General features: G+C 40.1%; 1 protein-coding gene across 2 annotated transcripts in view; it reads left to right on the top strand.

Annotated features, from left to right (window-relative positions):
• The window catches only part of eml3 (EMAP like 3), a 76,295-nt gene that overhangs the window by 5,010 nt on the left and 47,372 nt on the right, over nt 1-23,913 (top strand). The window lies entirely within an intron of this gene.

Below are 23,913 nucleotides of genomic sequence, written 5' to 3'. Positions count from 1 at the left end.
CAATTCAGTTGGCAATGTTAGATCTGACCTTCATCTCATCACAATACATTTTTTGGCATTGGCCACTGGGGTTTCTGTAAGCTTGATGGGTTGTCTATGTATAATATTTGAATTTAAGAGAATGCCCAGAAGGCATATCTCAGGATCTATTGGGAAAGTAACTCATGAATTGTGGATAAAGCAACACAGATTTCCTGCCAAAAGCCATGTAGTTTATTACACTGCCAGGTGGATTGGAGGAAAGTGCCCTCAACTAGACCACATGTAAAGCAAAGGGATGAGAAATTGGTTTAAACCCATGTAGTTTCGAAAGAGTGAGGTAAGTCTGATGAAAAAAACTGAATAAATCTATATCTTGAATTTAGTGTACACATAACTAAATTGGTATTATGCTGTATCAGTTTTCTCCCCCACACCTACACATAGCACCACTGCTACAGAGGTCCCTCCATAGTACTCGATCAAGGTTTTTTTAGGTGGGTAAAATATGAATATGAACTGGGGGCGTGCCAACTGACATCTACTGTTGGTAGCACACTAACTATGGATAAGTGCCTCATACAACCCAACAACATTAAATAACTGGAACCATCCCTTTAACTTGATGCGTACTATGTTATCATAAATGACTAATGATAACTACAACTAAGAAAACAGGAAGTTGTTTTTAGGCAGAATTCTCCTTTAATGTTGTCGTTTTTCAGTGTGAATAACAATCATATTTGGGACACAGTGCATGTGGTGCAGAGATAGCAGGAAGTTGCATCAGCAGATGGCAGCTATTTCAGTGTTTTTCCCAGAATGTTGTAATAGTGCTTCTTTTCAGAAGAGCAGGCATGCTGTTTTTCTGGAGTCTGGAGGTAGACACTCACTGTCTCTGTCTGTTAGGGCTGTGTATGGAACCTTCTGGGTGCTGACCGAAATGTGTTTGTCACACTGGGTATGAAAAAATGACAAGTAAAGAAAGCTGGCAGCAGTTGTCTGGTTAGGGTCACAGTTTTGTTGAGTTATTTTTTGATTGGTTAAGTTGAAAGTTTCTGATTTTACGCAGAATTTTGCCAAATTTAGACACTTTTACTGAAAATTAATCTGTTCTTTGACTTATTTAGTTGAGTGACAAAGTGACTTTGTAGAAGAAGGTGTTGATGAAAGTTTCGTTTTGTCAATGTATCAGTACTGAAACTCTTATATAGTAACAAAAACTTTCAAATGATACGCAGCCCTAGTTTCCTTGTATGAAGTTCCATTTGTGCTGCCACCAGACATATAAATCAGAAAGAACAAAAACAACTCATCGTGGACTTAAGCTTAGTCCCCAAAGATAAATGCTTTCTGGTTATTAAATCAGTAACTTAAACCTCATCGCTCTTCACTCAGTGAGATCATCGTTCTGCAGAGATTTATGTTCCATCTGCAGTCAACAGACGAGCTCACTGTTTTGTTATCTGTATGCAGAGCAAGCATGGTCTTGCATAATGTTGTGTCTGCTACAACCAGATATGACAGTCAAAGCTGCGACAGTATGTTGACCTGCTGCCAGCGCTGTGAGCTTGCACATGTACCATCTCCTCTGGCTTTTTGACAGTTATTTTTAGGTGCTTTTATCCTCTAAGACAGTCGTGCATTTCGCAGGCGTACCGTATAGGCTGACTTTGAATCTGTGTCTACTGAAGAATCTAAATTAAGAAGCTTGACTGCTGGAAATGTTTTACCTAAAGCTGTCCCCATTCATCACAGCTGGATTAGCCTGTTTGGGGAGCCCTGGGGCAAAATATTTTTGTTGGGCCCCTTCATCCAGCTCCCACCTATTTTATTTGATTTACTAAGCACAGTTTTATTTAGTACAAAGCAAAGTGGCAAAGTGTGCAAACAGTATAAACTAGAGTAAAAAACTAGGTTTGACACAGGTCTGGTGGGAAGCTCCAATATGTCTTATTTAAGAGCCTGACTAATGACTTGTAAAAGATAATAAACACTAAAACTCTTACTCGTTTGACATGACATGACATCACCAGTCCTGGCTTCTCACTATTGGCTCCCTTTTCAATAAGGATTGATTTCAAGATTTTATTGATCACTTTAAAAGTTTGTCTGGGTCCGGCCCCAAACTATATAACAGGAATGTCGACCCCATGTCAACCAGTTCCAAGCAACAACCTCTGGCCCATAGACACTCATGTTAAGTAATTTACAGCAGGATTCAACATGTTTACAGCCTGATACAAAAAACAGCTTTCGTCCCAGGCTGCTGCAAAGGCCTCAGCCTGTATTGGGTGCACACTCTACCAGGTGAGGAAGAGGTTGCCCTATGACAACAATATCTTAACACTAATGTTGGCTAGGTAGCTAACACAAAGCTACGGTAACAGAGAGTTGACTACACAGTTAAAAACAAATGTACAATTTGAACGCTGATAAAAGCACATTCACCAGCAACATTGAGTGTCCCTAACCAATATTAGGGGCCATACACATGCCATGTTTGTTGCACCCTAAAATTCATTGTTTTCAATGTAGATGTGCGGCAGGTGCGCTCAAATACCAGAGTGACACTGTCGTGGTGCACACATGTTCCTGAGCATCTATTTTTCATGGCTGCGCCCGAGATAAACAGAGTTCAGCTTTTGGAATGCAGCAACGTGCACTGAATGTCATGTGACAAGGAACAACCAGTCAAACCCAGCAAATATCGTTCCCTTACTCCGTAAATATCAGTCTGTGGCAAATATGGAGAAGTTCATTATTTTATTGCAGGATTTCCCGCAGCTTTACATCTGTCTCACGGACAATATTTTAGGCCTACATACTTAAAAAAAAACAGTGCCTGAAAGAAGATCAGCTCTACACTCAGGGTTTCATAAGTAAGCTGATGCTTGCTATGGTTGCTTAGCAACTTCAGACGCATCCTGCCTCTGTGTTCTTGCAAGTTGGGAAAGGGTAGGCACATGATTTATGTACAGGACCTGTCCTCATGTTTTCCAGGCGTTTAAAGATGTGTATGACTCCTTACTCTTCTTGCCTAAACCTAACCAATCCAGTCATCCAAGGAAATGATTAGGCTACTAGCCAATCATAGATAGAGTAGGGTAGGTCATTCCTTGGCTATCTTAAGAAACACTGATTTGCACACTGTGCACCAGCTAACAGTGCTGCTCATTTGGAATGAGGCCCACTGCTGGTAACGCCGCACTGCCACTGTGACAGCATTGCTGCAGACACATTGTGGCCACCCTCCGTTCTTCCTTCAGGTGTCCCTGGTGAGTAAGCAGTTTCATTTTGAGCTGCAACACCCCTTTAGCATTATTAACGATGTTAGCACCATTATCTGTACTTACATTGCTAACTGTGCTAACAGAGCTAACAGTGATAGCATTGTTGATAGGGGTTGGAATCACCAGAGGGTCCATGGTACAATATTATTGGACAGAATATTATTAGGATTTGAAATATTTTATGATTTGCTGAGTATTACAATAAAATATATTCTGTTACCTTTTTTTAACTGTAAATAATGTCCCCAAAGGAAAACTTTGTCAACGTCTGTTTTATCTAATAATTTTTGAGTCTGTTTATTTCACTTTTTTGTAGCAGCAAAATGTATCCAGTGGACTTACGAGGCAATTGATCATATTATTCTAGTAGGCTAAAGTTTAATTTGTGTTTATAATATTAATAATTTATATAATGCAAAAATTGATACATGGCACTGTGTGATGATACGATATTGTCACACAAAAATATCACAATACTATGCTCTTTTGATTTTTTCCCAGACCCTCACAATAAACAATGCTAAAGCAAAAATCAGAATCTAGCTGCCTACTCACCTGGGCTATCTGAGGGGAGACCAGAAGGTTTGCACATTTCCATAGCAACGCTGGATCGGGGAGACGCTACTAGCAGTAATTGCCAGATGACCAACATCGCAAGCTAGCTCCCACCAGGCCCGAGTGGTGTGTAGTGCAGTTAACTTAAGAGCAGCTAAATTAACCTATAAATTGACATGCATTACTAGTCAAAATTATGTTGGACAGCTAAGCAAGTTTTTTTTAAAGTGGAGCTTCTTCTCTCACAAACTATCTTTGACGAATACAGACACCTAGCATTTTAATCAGACAACTCATGAAGTTGTTGCAGTAAACATGTTAGCAAATGTTTTCTCATTTACACATTCAGCAGTTATATAACACACAGAAAATCATCATTCAGAGTTGTGTTTGTGTCACCTGATGAATGTTAGTCCAACATTCAGTCTTCTTTTATCTCTGTTTTGGTCTCCACCAACTCCAGAGAAAAATATCTGTCTCTTTAACTGCTAAATGCTCACTTGTGTTCACCAGCTAGTCTTGAGCTGTGTCTGTCCGCTGTAAGCGGTTGAGTAGGTAGTGTACAGTGACTTTATCAGAGCTTTATCTCTGAAAACAGCTTCCTGCTGCTGTCGCTCTTGGAAACAAATCTGATGAGATCTCAGTTGTGGGCTGGAAAACCAAAACAATGAACTAAAACAGGATGAAAGGCTTATGAGAGCTGCAGAGTTGTTGATAACTTTCAGTGGGTTTGTCTCTTCCAGCAACATTACAAAGAGTCATTTGATGTATCATGACTGTAAAAATATTAATTAGTGCAGCTTAAAGTGAAGGATTTGCTGTGGAGGTCTGTGCTGTCCTGCAAACACCTCATTTGATGTTGAATGTTTACTGATGCTGAACACAGTGATTCAAATAACAGCTATGCACTACTCAGCCTTGCAAATAGTGCAGTTCCAGTGCAGCGGAGGGGAAGAGAAAGTGTTTCACAGATACAATGCTCTCTGTTTCACTTCTCAGATGGGACCTCAGACACCAAGTGCAGGGGCGTACAGGATGTTGAGCCGTGGCAAGGCATCAAAATTCAAAGAAGACAGCGCAACGTGCGCTTTGGGACAAACGGTGTCTGTAGGTGGTTGAGGTCATTATGTAGAACCCTTGGGTGAGAAGTAGAGAGAATGAGTGGGTGGACACTGTGAGAATATGTTACATTTGATTGTCACACAGCTGCTGCAGGTGACAGGTTTGCTTTTTGAAGACTGATACTGATGTTTTAGCACACATATTTTATGCAAATAAAGAAAATATCTTGAATTTTTGATGCATTTAAAAAAATAAAGCAGTGTTTGGAGAAGCGGCAGTAACCCAAATGACAAACAGATTTAGTGTAGATAAAGAGTAAAACCAGAGTGCATGCTATGCTAATTATATCTGCTGCTTCCACTCTACTTCTGGCTCTAATCAAGCTGGATGAAAAGGGAAGTTTTTGTAAACTCATACATCAACCAGTTGGACAAGAAAGACTGTGAAGTTGTGCAAAGAGACTCAACAAAAGAGTCCGATCAGTCCAAGAGTGTGTGGCTGTGCAGCTGTCAGGCAGCCAACCTCCCACAAGACCTCGAATGACCCTGAGCCTTTCAGAAAAGTGAAAATCAAATAGAGGATTTGTATTCCCAGCTTTGGAATGAAATTCTTTTTCTTTTTTAGGATCATTGGATACTTGTGGCTTTTCATGCCGAGTACCACCAAACTCTCTGAGGCCTCGTATTCACTTGTAGGAGGTGTGATTCACCAGCAAAATATGTTTTTTGGTAAATTGATCTGATTCATTTTCCTTCACAACCTGAACCTTGAATTAATAATTTCTCACAAAGTTACCGGAATTCACTTTGATTTGGAAGTCAGTTTTGAGAAAGTTCATCTGTATGTAGAGAACTTATTTGAGCTGTAGGTCACATTCAGGAATATTAGATATAAGCTACATGATGGCTTCATGCATCACAACTTTCACAGGTATGAACGGGGCATTGCCTCCAAAGCTCTCTCAGGTTATCTTTATATATCCATGGGGCCAGCAATGTCAGCAGAGCTAATGGTCTTAACCGGGGGGGTGGGCACTATGCTTATGCGCCACCGCTTTCCCATTATCAGTGGTAACTACTGTATAAGTGCAGTGCAGAGTGGCAGCCATTAGCTAACCAGTGGGATACACACATGCACTAATATGCAGGCATGGACTGTCTACCACAACAAAGATGAGAGAAGCTTTGTTTGCCGGAACCCTAACTCACACAGAGAACTGATCATCATTATATGTACAACCTTCAAAGTTGACTCAAAAACATCAAGCATATGGACACTGGCTTGTTAAAAGGTAAGTTTTAACATGTCCATAGAGGCCATATGTTGTTCTTTGTACCAGGCTGTTAACATGTTTATTTCTTCTGTAAAGTGGGGCAATTTAACATGAGGGTTTATGGGGGTTTATTCTGATTTGGAGCCAACCTCAAGTGGCCATTAGAGGAACTACAGTTTGGCACTGGTTCCTGGCTTCATTTTTCAGCCTCAGAGCTTGCTGCTCGATTTTGATGTTAAAATAGACACAACATACGAAATCTTCAGATTTTATTTTTAGTTTTTGGATTTGAATTCATCAGGAACAGTACTGCTAAGTTCTAGAATACCCTCAAACCTAAATAAATTAATTAAAATAATGGAGCCACACTACAGTTTAACTGTTTTGCACAGCACTCACAAAACGAAAGTTATTTGGGACTGAAGTGTCCGAATTTAGGAGCTTAGGTTTGACCATTTTAATGGCCAAAACATTCCAAACGTAAAATGTTTGCAAGAGCCAAGAAGACGAAATAAGAATCTCTTGTCCACCACGTTTGATTTGCATGCATGCATCATTTCCTGTCAGTTCTTCTGCATGCTGGTACTTTTTGGCCAGGAATGTCCGACGCCACCGCCTTAAGTGGAAACTAGCACATAGAGAAGCATTTAGAGGACTCGCAAACATCGAATTGCTGTCCAAAAATGCCAAAAAGTGTGGCCAAAATATTATTCATTTCTCATAGTAATTTTGACACTGTGTAGTTTTACGATGAAGTCTGAATATTAAGCAGAATTCCAGTGAAGTTGCTGTGAATTGAATGTGGATCAAATTCCTGCTTCCCTGAGCTGTTGCCAAACAGCTATGAGTCACCCGCAGTCTTGGCTTGTAACTGAAAAAATGAAAACAAGAAAACCAGAAGCTCAGAGTAGAGCGAGAAAGCAATCATGCGTGCAGATTGTGTGTGTGTGTGTGTGTGTGTGTGTGTGTGTGTGTGTGTAAATGCTGGTGTCTGTTAGTGTGTGTTTGTGTTCCGGTTAGACCTTTACAACAGTCTTCAAATGTACTTTATCAGACCAGTGTTGTCGTTTAACCTCATGAAATCTGATATCAGCGATATTTATTTATTTAATTTGAACTAAAAAACTGATCAAATCTTCAATGCTAAACGGATTCTTTCTGGAAAGACCTTTATCTGAAGTACATTCATTCAACATTTTTAGGAGATGCCACAATCAAGCATTTGTGACTGTATTTCACTAGTTTCACTAGGTATGGTTTGATTCATTTTGTTGGTATGGTTATACACAATTTTTGCTGTGGTTTATGGTAAGAAGTGACATAATTAACACTGGCTTGTAGTTGGAGTCCATTGCAGTTGATTTGGTGATCCCATGAATGTATTGAATCACAGAATACATGTTGCAAACTAGTTCTGGGGAGACCTGTCATGATAATTATATGTTAAAAGATTTATTGAGGTAAACAGAAATTATCCAGGTCATGTCCACATATGGTACGATATTGCCCTTTGTGTTTACATGCGTGTTTGTACAGTAAGAATGTCGCCATGATCTCAGAATAAATAGCAGGGTTTTCTCAACCATTGAGCCCAGTTCAGACCAAAGAATCGCGACGAGGCAAGTTTAAACATGCAACTTCTTGGAATGCGGCATTCTGCAACATTCTAAAAACCTGCTGGTTCACACCATGCAACTAGAGGAAACGGTGTATCATCTCTATGCAACAACTCTCTATACCTCTGTTCTGATTTGCAGCTTTTCAGGCTTATTTTGTGTCTGAATATAATTTGTAGCTTCTTAAAATATGAATGACGATAGTGATTGTGTTATAATATCTACAGTTGCATTTGTAGTAGTGATGAAATGACGAAAGAACACAAAATGAGCACCAGATGGACTGTATTCATGTAAATAACCAATGCCAATTAATCAGTTAATGAGAACGTCTGAGTAGGTGGGGCATAAGCACATACAGTGAGCAGCAGCAACGACCCACCGTTTGACACCGTCACACTGGGAGGATGAAAACAGAGCGCTTGGTAGGGACAGAGTAACTGCCGCAGTAAGCGAACATGCTGTCTGTGGTCATTTTGACTTTACCAGCGGACTTCACTACAAGCAGGGGACGTGCTTAACATTCTAAAACCAGCTGCCAGCAATTTGACCAGTGGAGCTGTAGGTGACACCATCAGCTAGCTTGAGTCGAGCTCACACAGGTCAGTTCACACCGCTGCAACTTTTTTCTAAAATGTTTTAAAATAGTGTTGTTTTATTGGGAATCACTGGTCTGACTTGGGCTTTATAGGACCTGGCTGCAGCGATTCTCCCTTTTTTTTTTTTTTTACCTACGCACCGCTGCTTACTTGCACAAGTCCCAAGAAAAATAAAACAACACTTCAAAGACAACACAGTGTAGCTTACTGGTAGCCTGCAGTTGCACTTTTGAGTGGAAGAGGTACAGTCCTGATAATTGTCAGCTGGCTAATCCCTGGCAACCAGCCAAAATGTCATTGTCTGTAATTTTACCTTCCAACAACTTCATCCTCTACTCCGTAAATCCAACAGTCCATCCCCTGAAGCCACCTGCAGCACACTGGCGGCATTATGGGGATAACTGTAGTGATCCTGAAGATTTGCTCAGCTTTTCTATTAGTTGCATGAGGCATTACTTGGTTTTGTTTTGGGTTTTTTTGTTGTTGTTGTTTTTTACTTTTTAAAAAAGTTAATATTTTGAATATTTTGTTCATTGCTCTTTAAAGGGGTGTATTTGCATCATTATGCTATTATATAATCATTATACAAGTGGTGTAATATTGTCCTAAAATGATAATGATATAATTTGTTGCAATTATTTCTGTGACAATATGTCGTGCAACAGAAGAAAATATTGTGACAGGCCTAGCTGTGGGTATGTTGCAGGTGGAATTTGAATGTATAAGAGTTGCCCTGGTTTTTGCTAACATTTGTATTCTGTCTGTATCTTATAATGTAAAACGCAGATCAATATGACATTTATGCTCTAATGGAGGGCTTTAAGGGAGCCCTTCTCATGTAAAGGATCAGGGTTAGGAAAAAGCATACACCTATTCTAATGAGGTGGTAGCTCACAGGCAGACTGCAAAGATCTTTACTTTACATTTGACTTAAGGCTGCGGCAGGCAGTTTCATTTTGGCTATAATAGACCTTGGGCATATTGTAATTCAAGTGGTCTGAGATAAAATTAGACGTCTGCCCCTCCTCTTGGCTCTGTTTTCAGGCTTTAGAAAATCTAAGCCATGAGGGCGTTCCCACTGTTTTACATATGCAGATGCACATGCGTGTCCCTCAGGATGGTAAAGCCTGATTCAATGGCGGAGAATCCTGCAGAAAGGTTGCTATTCCAGCATTGGCAACAACTGCCTGCACTGCAAAGTGACCCAAAACAGGAAGATGGTCCAATCAGAAGAGAGTCTGAATGAACATAAACAAAAAAAACCCCTTGTCAATATCAGTAAAGATGGAGAGAAACTGGTGCTAATAGTTTAGCCTTCTGCTAGCTGGAGCTAAAGGCTCACTGCTGTAGCTTCAAGTTTATGTTTATGTAGCTGATGTTAGCTAGAGCCTTGAATCACAGTGTGTCCTCCACCTCACTCCCCACTGCTACAGACCACTTTGTCCGGAGGAGAGTGGGTAGCAGCTCTGGAGACGGACCCTGAAACAGCGGACGGAACAACCCAGATTCAGCCAGCGCAAACCTCAGTTTCAGGGGTCCAGACTCCCCGCTGGATCAACAAACTTTCTGTTGCTGCCGTTACATGTGTTAGACCCACCACCATTCTGTTTTGACACTCAACACTGGGGGCTTTGAACTGGTCCAATTTTAGCCGAGACAGACGATGACCAAAGACCTGTCTCTAGAGTTGCTGCCTGCTCTCCTCCAGGTGATGCAGACCACAGTGGCGGGGAATGAAGCGGAGGGACTGTGATGTGGCTAGCTAGCTAATTATCGAGGTTGAACTTTGGGTGCAGTGACAGTGTTAGCTTGCTGGCTGAATGCTTTTCTGCCGTTTTTTTCTTTTTTTGCCATTTCCAGATTTCTGCTATCTCAGCTTTGTCACTTTCACTGGTGTTGTTAAGTCTGTCACTATGGCCAAATTCATCGGGATGTTACTTGTTCCATGTGACTAAGCAGTGGTAACCATATCAAAATTTTAGGGCAGAACAATTAATTGAAATCTTATGAAAATCACAATACGACCTATTGCAATTTTCAAATCATAGGAAGCTCAATATTTGTTTAAGCCAAATGTTTGTCAAATACCATTTTAAATGAAATATTGTCATGCTGCTGAGATGTCCTGGCCTACACATCATATTCTACAGACTTAAGAAAACCCTTTTGTTTGGTACAGATCCCCGAAAAAACTATAACACATATAATTATTTTTCTTTAAAATTCAGCCCTACAAAATATTCATATATCCTCATGCACACGCCTTTTCAAAAGCTGCAGTGCTTTCTGTAGAAGCAGAGTTGGGATTTCTGGCACCTACTTCCAAGGTGCATGGAGAGTGGAACAACAACTTTATTATCAGACCAACATGTTTTGACTTGTGGCTTCCACCAGGGTCATCCTGAATGTAATTTTGCAATGCAAGCTTGACATAACATAGTCTATAATAATGGAAGTAGAACAAACTTAAAATCTGTTTTTGCAAATGTTTTTAGCCTAAATTCTGTATTTGTTTTGACTTGGATGGATGTTTAGTTTCACTCGTTAATATTCAGCTTGCAAAACACAATGGCAGCACTTCAAAGAGCATTACATTGATGTTCTTAGTGCGGCAGTTTACCTCACATGAGGACATTTTCTTCTAAAACTGCTTCCTGTTAGACAGTACAGGTAAATTATGAATTACGTTTGAGGCCAGTGAGTTAACTGGTGGGCAAGTGTGTTAGAGATGTGATGACAATTTTCCATGCTTCACCAAAAATGTTTTTAATCAGCTATAATGACATTTAGGTGTTATTAGCCTTGTGACAGCACACACAACACATTCTGAAAGTCAGTCTGAAAGGAGGATGGTAAGCAACCAGAGAGTCATATTTATAGTCTGCTGTATATTAAAAGGACTGTCACTCACTGTGACTGTCCCAACATGCACTTTGAAAAGATGAGACAGCCTAGATAGTGAGGAGACACTTAAATGTTGGAGTGTAAGCCCTTCAAAAACCTTTAATATATTATTATATTCAACCTTCACATTACTACTGCCACTACCAGTGAAACCAGACAATAAAACACTCCATTCATCTAGTCCATGTATAAAACCAGCTGGCTAAGTATAAGAAGCTCTTTTACAGCAGGAGTGGGTGTGGTGCTACCAAACTGCCAGTCATGGCCTCACCATAAATACAACATTGACTCTGTAAAAAAAGAGTTTTCCCAAGATGGAGTGCACAGAAACAGAACCCAGGAACATTTCTGATATGCTATAGTGTGTCTTGACTAAAATACAACATGCTTTGGACCTCACTTGTGTTCTTGAGGGTCCATATTTCTCAGCAGTGTGGTATTTATATGTGTGAGCAGCAGTTGCAGATGGATCCAAGCTGGTTGGGGACGGTTAATAGGTTTTTTCCCTGAGGGCAAATGCAGTAATAAACAGAGCCTTTGGAGGGAAACTCTAACTTCCTGTTTGGTGTACCTTCCTGTAGAGAATTGACCAGATGTAGACAGTGTGATGTCGCGTCCAGATATTTCCAGCTGAGCATGATGGTAGAAAATGTTCTAGTTATGTTACATGTCAACAAAAAATCTCTGTCCCTCAAACCTCGAACAGCCTGGGCTTCTTGATAGGTTTGCCATTTATAGATCAGCGTCATACAGGAAGAAATGACGTCACATCAGTGTCACAGATCTCAGTTTCTCCACGCACCAATCTGTTGTATATTTACTGCTTTTCACATCTGTCATCACAGACATAAACAAGAAGAGAGAAGAGAGGGGATGAGCCACTCCACTTTCAAGTTTCACTGTTCCAAGTTACTTTAATCTAAAGCAGTGCTAATTTTGGCACCAGATTTTGATTTAGTTTTAGTCTTTTGACAGAACTATACATTAGTTAAAGTCAAATTTCAGTCCTTTGATTGTTGTTAGATTTAGTCTAATATTAGTCAACAGTATAATGCTTTTTGAATTTTTATGTATTCTAAGGTTTTTGAGGCTGTGGCTGCTATGATCTGTTTTGCGTGTAGTTAACATGGGAGTAGAGGAGTTGCAGTAATTGGGTCATTCTTATGCTTCTGTGTGGACTACAGCGGTGACCGGAGGCATTATGTTTGAACTCTGTGCGCCATCCGTCCCATCTGTTGAACGTGATATCTCAAGAATGGCTTGAGGGAAGTTCAAATTTGGCACAAACGTCCACTTGGACTCAACAATTAACTGATTAGATTATGGTGGTCAAAGGTCAAGGTCATTGTGAGCATGTGTCTGTCTTGTTCTTATGAACTCAATATCTCAAGAAGGCCTTGAGGAGATTTCTTTAAATTTGGCACAAACATGTACTTGGATTCAAAGATAAATAGATTAACGGTCATAAGTCACCCTGACCTCACAAAACATGTTTTTGGCCTTAACGCATGAGGTTTCTACCGTTTTTTTTCCCCGTTAAAGGGGTTTTTTTGGGGAGTTTTTCCTTATCCGCTGCGAGGGTCATAAGGACAGAGGGATGTCGTATGCTGTAAAGCCCTGTGAGGCAAATTGTGATTTGTGATATTGGGCTTTATAAATAAAATTGATTGATTGATTGATTGATTGATGAATACGCTAATTATGAAAAAAATTCCCCAAAATCTTGGGTGTCCACCTTAAACTGTGTTGTCAGTCTATCGCATCATCGTCTATTTTTTTTTTTTTTTTTCTTTTTCAAAAAATTGATTAAATGTGTGTGGTTCTTGGTGAGCCTTGCTGTTACTGTGTTATCTATAATTCAATACTAGCACATTTATTTGGAACTGCAAATAAACACAGATTTTTTTTTCCATCATTTACTTTTTTTGGAGTTGGCCCTAGGGTAAAGAACAGTGGATTCAAAGGTAAAAATGCAAAGGGTTTATCCTCATTGAAGTGCATCTGTCTTTAAGATTTTGTTTGCTACACTACATTCAGTTATGACATTATTCCATCTCCTTCTTCTTGTCTCAAGTTCTTTATAATATCCCCATGAGTTTCCCCTCATTTGAAACAGGAAGTGGTGGCATTCAGTCAGTCACAGACTTTCGCTCACAGCGATGGCCCTGCTGTTGTGGTTCAGCCAAAAAATTCATGTAAATACATGTTAAAATGAAGAACAATAAACTTAAAGACACTCACACAGCTTTCTCTGGAGCTGTACCAACTGATCGAACTCCATTCACTTCAAAAGAGAGGTGTAACCTCACTCACTCATTCACTCACTCACTTCAGCAGTTACACAGCTCGCCTCATGTGTTGCAATCCAGCCAATAATCTTAACTGTAGGTCCGCCTATAGTGTTTTCCGCCAATCGTGCATGTGTACACTCCAAGCAACTGTTCATTGTCTTGGCCAGTCTCCAGCTGACAGCACTTTCTTTTATGAGCCTGGGTGTGTGTGGCAGATACAAGGTAAATAAATGGTCTTCAGCAATACACAATATAAATCTCCAAATTTTGAAATCTCCTCGTAACTACTGTAGACTTCTAAAATACTAAACTACTAATTCACTACTGTACAATAAAGTAAAATAAAATACTGCTCTTTCCGATGCCAATACCAATATATGCAGAGAACATCATGTCCCTCCTGTTGTGGAACTGACACATTATTATGCCTACTCCTAGTGTGATGGCCCTGGTGACAGATGTAGACATAAAATACAATGCTACAATGCAGAGCAAGAAAATGACTTTAAATTAGATAACATGTAAAACATGCCATACTTACTAGTGTAACATTTTCAAAGAAAACTTTAAAATTCATCCCATCTTAATTGGCTAGGATGATGGTCTCCCTAAGACAACCCTGACAGTAGCCAATACCAAGGCAAATTTGACTTATTTCAAGTAAGTCTCATAAAAAAGCATACTTTTGTTGGCCTGTCATATCAACAGAAATGTTCAGGCCGATATCTAATATTTAATTTTAAGCTGCCATCTGCCGATACCGATGATGTGTCGATATTATTGTGCATCCCTACTTTGTTATGAAAGCTAAATTATGTATTGTTATGATCTAATAAATCAAAGCGAACCCCTGGTGGTTTCGTTCTAAAGTAACCCGCTCGTCTCGGCCTGGAAGTGTTGATGTTTTTGCTGCAAACTTAAAGCTTCTAGTCAACAGTCACACTAACAGTTAGGGAAAAGTTAAAACATTACAGTGGCACTGCTTAACATGAGGATTTACTCATTGTGAGCTGGAAACAAACTAACAGCTCTTCAGTTCATATATTTATAATGTTTGCAAGTCACACTGTTGACCCCCTGCTCGCAAAATGCAACTAAATAGTTGCTGTCTGGAGTCCCACAGATATAAAAATGCACGCCTTGGCTGCTCACACACTATTGCTCAGGAGGGAGTGATCTGGGTGGGCGGGGGAGGGCATGTGACGAATCATGTTTGTCAGTCTTTTTTTTTTTTTTTTTAAGTCTGTGAGAGGGTGAGAGCCAAAGGAGAAAGCAAGAGAACTGAAACGCCAAAGCGAGTCGCATGCTGGTGCCTTAAAAACAAGACGTGACAATTAATACTCGATGTTGTTTATAGAATCACTTTATACAGCCCACATGGAACAAGCCACGATACATTAAGTATAATCAATATATCGCCCACCCCTACTACAGTGAGCCTGTTTCTTGCAAAATTTCAACAGTCCATAACAGTGGAGCCAGCTGGTGAGAGTTAAGCCTCAAAGCTTGGTTTGTGTCCAGGCTACAGAAGTGATTTGACATGCATGTGTGTGTATAATGAAGCTGCAGCTCATGAGAACTTCACAGCACAGGAGAAGATGGTTAGACTGATATATGATCTGTTTTGAGGATGCTTGAATTGGCTTCTATCCTTCAGAGCCTCCAGCCAACATTTTGGGAAATGCATTTGTTCATTTTGTTTCTAAGACTTAGATGAGAAGATTGACTTCAATCTTGTGTTCTACAAACCAGAAAGTTACAGATATACAGTACATCATTATGTTGCCACCATATGGAGATGCTGGGGCAAATGTCATTTTCTGCTCTGTTTGGTAGTGCAGTTTAGTCGTGGGACAGACAACAGTGGAATAAAGCTCTAATGGGTGGCTGTGACTCAGAGGTAGAGCGGGTCGTCCACCAATCAGAAGATCAAACCCTGGCTCCTCCAGTCTGCATGTCAAGTGTCCTTTAGCAAGATACTGAACCCCAAATTGCTCCCGATGGCTGTTCCATTGGTGTGTAAGTGTGTTAAAAACTGAGTAGCAGGTTGCACCTTAGTGTATGAATGTGTGTGTGAATGGGTGAATGTGACTCGCAGTGTAAAAAGCGCTGTGGGTGGTTGGATGACTAGAAAGGCGCTTTACAAATGCAGGTCCATTTAATGTTGATTTTGATTTTACATTTACACGACTCTGTTTAAATGCACGCACAGTAGGAAGTTGCCAAAATGGAGCCAAAAGGGAGAGGTTGAGACCTTCTTCATGCTGGCTCCTGCCCCACTGATCAGCTCTGTAATGTGAAATAAAAACAGAAAAAACAACATGCAAGTAAGACAATCCCCACCACAACAACAACAATTTAAATTCTCAATGGCCGCAACCCAGCATGAGCCAAAAACAAAGTGAGAACATGGTTTACCATAACGTTTTAGGAGTAATGTGCCCATCCATCACTGTCTGACTGTTGGAGTTGAATGGGGTTCATCTAAGTTTCAAAAGGGAAACTTGTTTATTTGCTAATGATGCTGGGTCTTTGATGCTCCTCATTGACGGATGAAGGCTCTTTTTCCTCTCAGGAGGAGGAGGCCCGCAGTGGGAACGAGCCTTTAGCATGTGTTTCTGCTTTTCTCAGCCTTTTCCATCCACGTTTAAGCAACAGCCTCACAAAAGGAGGGTTGGAATGTTTTAATTGTTTATCATCAGGTAGTGCTTAGAGACGAGGGTTTAGGATGGCCAGTAAAGCTGCAGCCACTTTCTGTTAGAGTCTGCACAGCCTGCAGGAAGGCAGTGTGTAGAACTCCACAAGGTCCTGTGATACTGAAGACATACCAGCTTGCACTATTACATTCCTGTCAGTACTATTTGTGTGCAAACTCTTCTTCCATGTTTACCTGTTGTCTTTAATGGTATAACCACACATTTTCCACCAAAATCAGAGCTGTGTACGCGGCTCTGCAGCAGATGAGTATGCCTTTCTGTCAGTGTGTTTTTTTTCTGATGTGTCTCGTTTAACTTGACAAATGGGTCAGAAAACAGGTTACTAAACAGTAGAAAGCAGCATGGAGGCCAGTGGAAATGTTACGTTGGTTACTTCTTTTTATATATCTGTTACCTATTTAGTCTCTCTCTAAAATGAATGATGTTAGAATGCTGCTTGGATGGAGATGGACAAAAAGGGCGGAAATTAGGGTGCTCATCTAAGTGTACTATTGCTATATCTGCCGGTTGAAGCCAATCAGACCTGGAGCCCATAAATACCCGTGACCACTGCAGAGTCATTTGACCAGGGAGTCAATGCTGATTGTAACCTTTCCCATTGAATAAAAATAAATATTATCGAAATATGCTTAAAACTCCTAAAATGGCAGTAAACATGCTGGAATCACTTCACCGTACCTTTTGTTAAGAAACTGAAATTTTTCAATGGATCAAAGATGGGACACAACTTTTTCCAGTGCACATCATTTTTAGTGAAGTACAATCATACAAACTTAAAAAACAGGCTTTTTAACAACTTAAACTAGCATCATACTTTCCATATGAAATATGCTGATGCTTGATTAGGATCTTTTGTGTTTTTTGAGGTTAGTGCATATGCAACCAGAGTTTTTTTTTTCCAGATTGCACCGGACGCCAACATGATGTCAGAAAGATTTTGGCCAGGTGGGTTATTGTTGGTTGTCTCGCAGTCTCTTTGGGTGCTGCTGGACTGGGGTTGCAGCGATATATCGATTGTAAGGTATAAAGGTTGTAAAGGTTGCTAGTTATCATACTGTTTATATTTACTTATTTAGGATATTGAAGAGAAAAAAATGCAACCAGATGAATAATGTCCCCTTTATTTTGGTTATTTTCAAAAGGAAGATTTTTTGCACATACTTCCATGAACAAAATGGTTTCAAGTTTTAATTTTAGTAATAAAATGCTTGCTCAACTAAAAGCAACCCTTCCATTGTCATTCCTTTAAGGGTCATTCTGACTGATAATAATATAAATGCTATAATAATCAATAGAATAAAAACAAGAATAGGATCAAACATGAGAAATATGTACAATTATGTGCATTATATATTGAATAAATATACACATTCAAGAGGTGTTGGTGAGAATAAATTAGTGTGAATATATGCCAACCTTTTTTTATTCTGGCGATTTGGCTGATAGACATTCACCAAGATAAACTTTTTGTGAGTGTTTTTTTACCGTGATATGCAGTAAAATTGTTTATTGTCCCATCCTTACACTGAGCACAGTTTTCTGATCTGCTCCATTCATTAGCTTTGATGAGCTAACACAAATGTGTAGATACTGCTCATGCCATCACAATAAACTCTCAGCTCAGTGTTCGTAATTGTAATTAATAGTTACTGCAAGAACTGATGTATAGTAACAGCTTTGCGTACAATGCACACAGAAAGGTTTACAGATGTTAACTTTTTTTTGGAAAATAAGTTCACTAGTATTGTATTAGTGGTATACCATGAGTATGGGTTTATCCTGAGAATATATGTTATGTGTTCATATGCTGGTGCCCTGGACAGTGAGTGTGTTCAGTCTGCCTTGCCGTCCACAGGACACGTGAACAAACGCAGAACCAAACGTGACTAGACCGTAGCAGCTGCTTCAGTGTCCTCTTTTTGTAGATTTCTGTGCAGAGATACTCTGTGTGGTCCCCCTCGAATTTCCCACATTGCTGCTTTTGTCACCTCATCAAGCACTTCCTTTTTCCTGCTCTGGCCAGAAGTTTGTATGCTGGCTTTTACTCTGACAGATCAGGGAGGAAGTGAAAGCTCTCTGAAGGGAAATCTGTAGAGACATCAAGCAAATCAGCTCAGAGTCTAAATGGATTTTGGCACTGCTCTCACTGCAGGTACTCAGTCTGTTTTATGATCTTGTTACATGAATTTATTGTCATGGCAGTGGCCTGCAGGTCTCATGTCGATTATGGCACTCATCCACCTCAACAGTGTGTTTACACGCATGTAAGTGACCAGGTTCTTGTCTGCTTTCCCCACTAAGATGATCTCAAGTATACAAGAAATCTGGTTTCTGTAATCTCAGTAGATTTTTCCTGGAGAAAGATGATGTCTTGACATGTATAACTGGGTCAGGAGACAGGGAAAGTATCATTGTGATGAGGCGTCATGATAGCCTGGCGAATGGTGGTCCACTGTTTCTATTAATAAACAGAAAATAATTATCTAAAAAAGTATCCCTGTGACAGCAGAACAGCAGGATGAAAGGATAGGTCATTACATGTAGCAACAATGCCATTTATATTTATAAGCATTGGCAAGTTAAGGCACCACCAGCTGCAGGGGTGAAGAAGTTTTTGTAATAAATTTCAGGCATCCAGTTTACTTCAAGTGTGTCACACTGATGTCGAAAGCACACATTAGATTGTTAAAGCACCCACTGCTCACTCTGCACTATACACCCAGCTGATGCTGAGAGGAGTCTGCAGGCTAACTCCAGACCCCAGCTGTATATAAAGTGGAAAGGCACTAGATTTAATGAAAGATAGCCTATAATGTTAATATTACAAAAACAGTAAGGATGTTAAGAACAGATCCATCAAGATTATGCCAGTTAATCAAGGCATTTTGACTATCATGATAGCTGTCAAAAACACCCCACTGTGCTCTGTCAAAAACAGCAGTCAGGAGTTTCAGTTATATATAACAGCATGCAACAGGTAACGATGTCAGCAGAGCAGTTCTTTGTGTCAGTTACAATGACATCTTGCAGGTGAAGCACATGTAAAGCTGTTGTTGGTTGAGAACTTTAGTATTGTGTTCATGTTAAGGTTGAGGATAGTCCAGACCCTAATACCACTGATTCACTCTGATATGCTCTCTCTATACTGTAGATATTATAGATAAGACTATAGGATACTGCACTGTAAACACTTTTTTGCATGCATCAGATGTGCAGACAACACATGTGAAGCTATTCTATTTTGTATGAGATTATTCTCCATGTATTCATTGTGGTGCGAAATTCCCCATATTATATGATGTCTCTAACATATGAAAGAAGCAGAATTTCCTTTTCTTTCAGCTTAGTCATTTTAGGACATTATTTAACCTCTATTTTGTACTGCACACGTTAATTGCTCCTGGAGTAAGGGTTTCACACTAATAACATGAATGTTTTTAAAATGTAGATCAGGTAATTATTTAGATATTTTTGCAGAAAAATATGTCCCTGACAAAGATGGAAGGATTTTTTAAAAGAATGAGCAAATAGGAGCAAAGAGCAAAGGGTAAATCTTTGTCTCTGATTGGCTGTTTCTGTACATGTGACTAATCATGCGATCACTTAAGAGTAGAGTTGGACCCAAATATTTGACTATATTGAGATTCATTCGTGGGGGTAGGTATTCAGTTTTCAATTTGGGTATTCAGGTATTTGCTTTTATGCCTCGGCTCCGCACCAGCAATGGCCGTGGACAGAGGCATTATATTTTCAGAATGTCCATCCCTACGTATGTTCATATGTCCCATTTTCATGAACACAATGTCTCAAAAACACCTTGACGGAATTTCTTAAAATTTGGCACAAACATTGAGTTGAACTCAACCATGAACTGTTTAGATTTGGTGGTCAATGCTCAAAGGTCAAAGTCACTATGACCTTGTCCCTTGTGAATGTGATATCTGAAAACACCTTGAGGGAATTTAGCACATCATTGAATGGCTTAGCACCTGATATCAGCCGCTCCTGTGGTAATTAACAGGTGGCTCACTAAGTGTGTGACGTGCACTCGCAGGTAAAATCAACCTTTGGTCGACTATTAGGGGGCAGCCCTACAGGACACTGACCTCTGGTGACACGTGCTGCGCACTACATACAGTGAGTTTAGTGGAAAGAGGAGTGCCTGTATTTTAGGTGGTATAGAAAATTATACCATTGGGATTACTTAATACCCTGGTAAACCTTAATCCCGGGACACCACCCGCAGCTGACATCAGACACAGAGCCATTTAACAGTCCCAACAAACACACTGAAACAGCTTGATTCTGCCTGTAAACCCATTAATAACTGTTACATAAAGTTAGCTGTGTGATGCTAACAGTTAGCCCTGTCACTGTGTGCGCGGGTGGACTATCACCAACTGTACCTGATGCAGAGCTCACACTCCCACAGCAGTGGCCTCCTAGCCAAGTGGAGGCAGATAAACAGAGAGAGAGCGAGAGCAGAGCAAGGATGAGCTAAGTGAATCAATATGTTGCAAACAGCTCTACAATGAAATAAGATTTTACCAATTTTCATAAGTAAAAAAAAAAAAAAAAAAGTCATGTTCAGCATCCCACCCTTTCCCCCAGACAGAAGCTTCAAATATTCACTGTTCATTACAAACAACGCTCTGAAACCTTACTTTAGCACTGCTCCCAAACTCCTACATCTGGGAGCAAGTTGTTTGACAAATGTGTTTTATTCTTCCTCGCAGTGAAGTGTAATACTTAGAAGTTTGATCAATACACATCTCTAATATGTGCTAAAAGGACATTTTCACTCAACAGTTACATCATGTTTGACCTGAGATCAGCAGTGAAAACACTTAACATCTAGCTGATAGAGAGGTCTGCCGTGTTCCACTCTGTACTATATTCTTCTAAAGGATAATCAGTGTGCAGCATTTCCAAGTAGACCTAATTGAAGGAACATTTCCTCCACTGCCGAGCTGGATCAGTTCCAGGTATTTTGCAACAGTGCTGATGATGAAATGCCTGTTCCAGTGAAACGGTTACACCAAAGGAAAATGTCTTTATAAGCTGCAGTGAATCATGATCCTGGTGTGCCAAAACTTTCACGAGGCCTCTGGCTGCTTTTTCATCACTCAGTTGGCAATGGCACTGACGTCCTGGTGTTAACTGTCACCTTACAGCCAGCAGCATGCAGCTCCAGGTAAACTGAGGCAGGTGTAGATCCAGGCTGGGTTACATTTACAGATATCTGAGGGGAGTTTTACTCTGTTTTAATGTATTCACTAAGGGCTCTATAGAGATACTGTATGTATCAGATTTTTAACTGCACATTCAGTATTATACACAAATACATGTTAGCTTACAGTGTAACAATTTTTTATGAACGTTATAATTTTAAAAAGGGTTATTATGAGTTACATCGTTGTTTGTAAGCAGAAAATGATGAATACCTACATTATTAGTAGTGATGCATGATATTATTGGCATGTCATCGGTATCTGCTTTAAAATGAATATATCAGAATCTGCCAACATGCTTTTTATTTTACTTTGCACTTTTGAATGAATATTACATACAATGAAAAGCATTGTATTTCATGTTTCCAGCTGCACGTGGGCCATCATGATAAAGGCCCGAACATACTTGGGCGGAACGTATGCGGAACGGACTCCACGAGGAATGTCCGCAGTCATTCGGGCTTTCATAGTCGAGCGCACTTCCGCGTTGTAGTTTCCTGTAAAAATGCCCGTGAAAAATCCCCGTGATGTGAAAAATACATGCTGAACAGTCACTGGTGCGCGGAGTGGAATCCGCGCGGTCTTAAAATCTGAGCTTTGCGCGCACAGGGCTTGCGGACGTCCGCTTTGAGTCCACGCGGACCTCCACGGAGTCTGTTCCGCGTACGTTCCGCCCGAGTATGTTCGGGCCTTAAGAGTATGCATGCATAATATGATGTAAATTCCACTACAGAGGAGAGTTGATGAACACTATAATTAGGGAAAAAAGTGAATATATCGAACTCGATATCAGTTATCAGCCAAATAAGTTGTAATATATTGGCAAAAAATCCAATATCGTGCATCCCTAATTAGTAGCTGTAAAATTTATGTTTTGGTGTTAGTCTTTCAGAATTAACGACCCACAGTTTTTATTTATGGCCAACGTTTTGAATCCCATTGATTCAACTTCAGCATAGTTGACAAGCTCCCAGATCAGGTGAAGAAAACAATTTGTCAGCCCCCTTTGAATTCTGCTGCAATCACATGGAATCAGGCAGACGTACACGGCGACGGACAATATCTTCTGGAAAGGACCGTAAAAATCTGTCTGACAGAACTGCAGAACAATAACACGAAACATGCATATTGCAATGGTGATACCTTATTGTTGCTGCATTGTTTACAAAGAATGGAATTAGATATATTAAATAAAGTAATTTTGTGTTTATGATTTTATGTAATGTTTCTAGTAATGTCCAGTAATTGTCCAGATCACCCTGTTTTTTAGCCTTATGTGAGGGAGCTATGTTACATCTGTTTGTAAATTCTGTTGTGGAGGATGGCAGAAAGATTCCATGTGAAAGCAGCATTAAAGGGCAACTGATGATTTTCAACCAGCTCTGTGTCATTGCGGTGTGTGCAGATAAATGCTGCTTGACTTCACTCTTGTTCTGTGAGAGCCCAGAGCACCTCACCCGCCAGCAAAAGTCCATTGGGTGATGCAAAACGTGCCATCGATGTCAACTTGTGAACTTTTGCTGATACATGAGTAGGGAGATACAGGCGTTGCAGCAGTGAGGGGGAGGCGGACACCGTTCATCTGCAGACACTGCAATGACTGAGCTGCAAAGCAAAGTTTCCCTTTAAAGCAGCAAGGTTTATTCTTCAGGTGTTTTCAGCTCAGCTCGTGAAAATACATGAGAAGATCCGTTACATATTTTAAAAATTAATTAATCAAAATGTCAGACTGATGTAATTTTCCAGTGAAGCAGTAGAGATTGAATGCATGCCAAGTGGGAGTTGTTTATCATTTCTTAGAAATGGGTTCAAGAACCAGTGATGAGTCATTTTCAGAGCATAAAGGAAACATGAAGATTTGATGTCAGCCTACAAGAGCTGAGACAGTGGCAGGAGAATCAGTTGATCAGAGAAATCATCTCCATACACCAGCCTTTCCTGTCCCACAGAGGCGCCTTGATAAGAATGAATTTCTTTGTGGATTTTACTCCTAAGCAGAGGTTTTATAAATTTTTAGGTTTTAGCGAAAATGCATGTGTTTGGGAAGTATTGAGAGTACCACTGGATAAATAAGACTTGGATTATAATGCACGAGTTGTGTGAGAGTTTGTGGATATATGTTTTGATAGTTTTTCTGTTGTGAAATGTGGTCCCCCTTTACTTCAATTAATGAAGACTTTCCTCTGTTTTTGGATTCTCTGTTCACTGTCGAGGCATGCAAGGGAAACACAGTTTTCTTCAGGAATTCAGCATAATACAGGGTGAGAAACTGATATGCAAATGGTCATTTTGTGGATGAGTATTCCTTTAGGTACCAGTAGTTTTATATAAGCCCTGTTCACACTGAGAAGCCACAACATTGCCAGGCTCTGTTACGTGGGTAAGGCAGCATT

The sequence above is a fragment of the Epinephelus moara genome, chromosome 17 (genome assembly GCF_006386435.1).
Source record: "Epinephelus moara isolate mb chromosome 17, YSFRI_EMoa_1.0, whole genome shotgun sequence".
NCBI classification, from domain to species: Eukaryota; Metazoa; Chordata; class Actinopteri; order Perciformes; family Serranidae; genus Epinephelus; species Epinephelus moara.
This window is presented reverse-complemented; position numbering and strand designations above follow the sequence as displayed.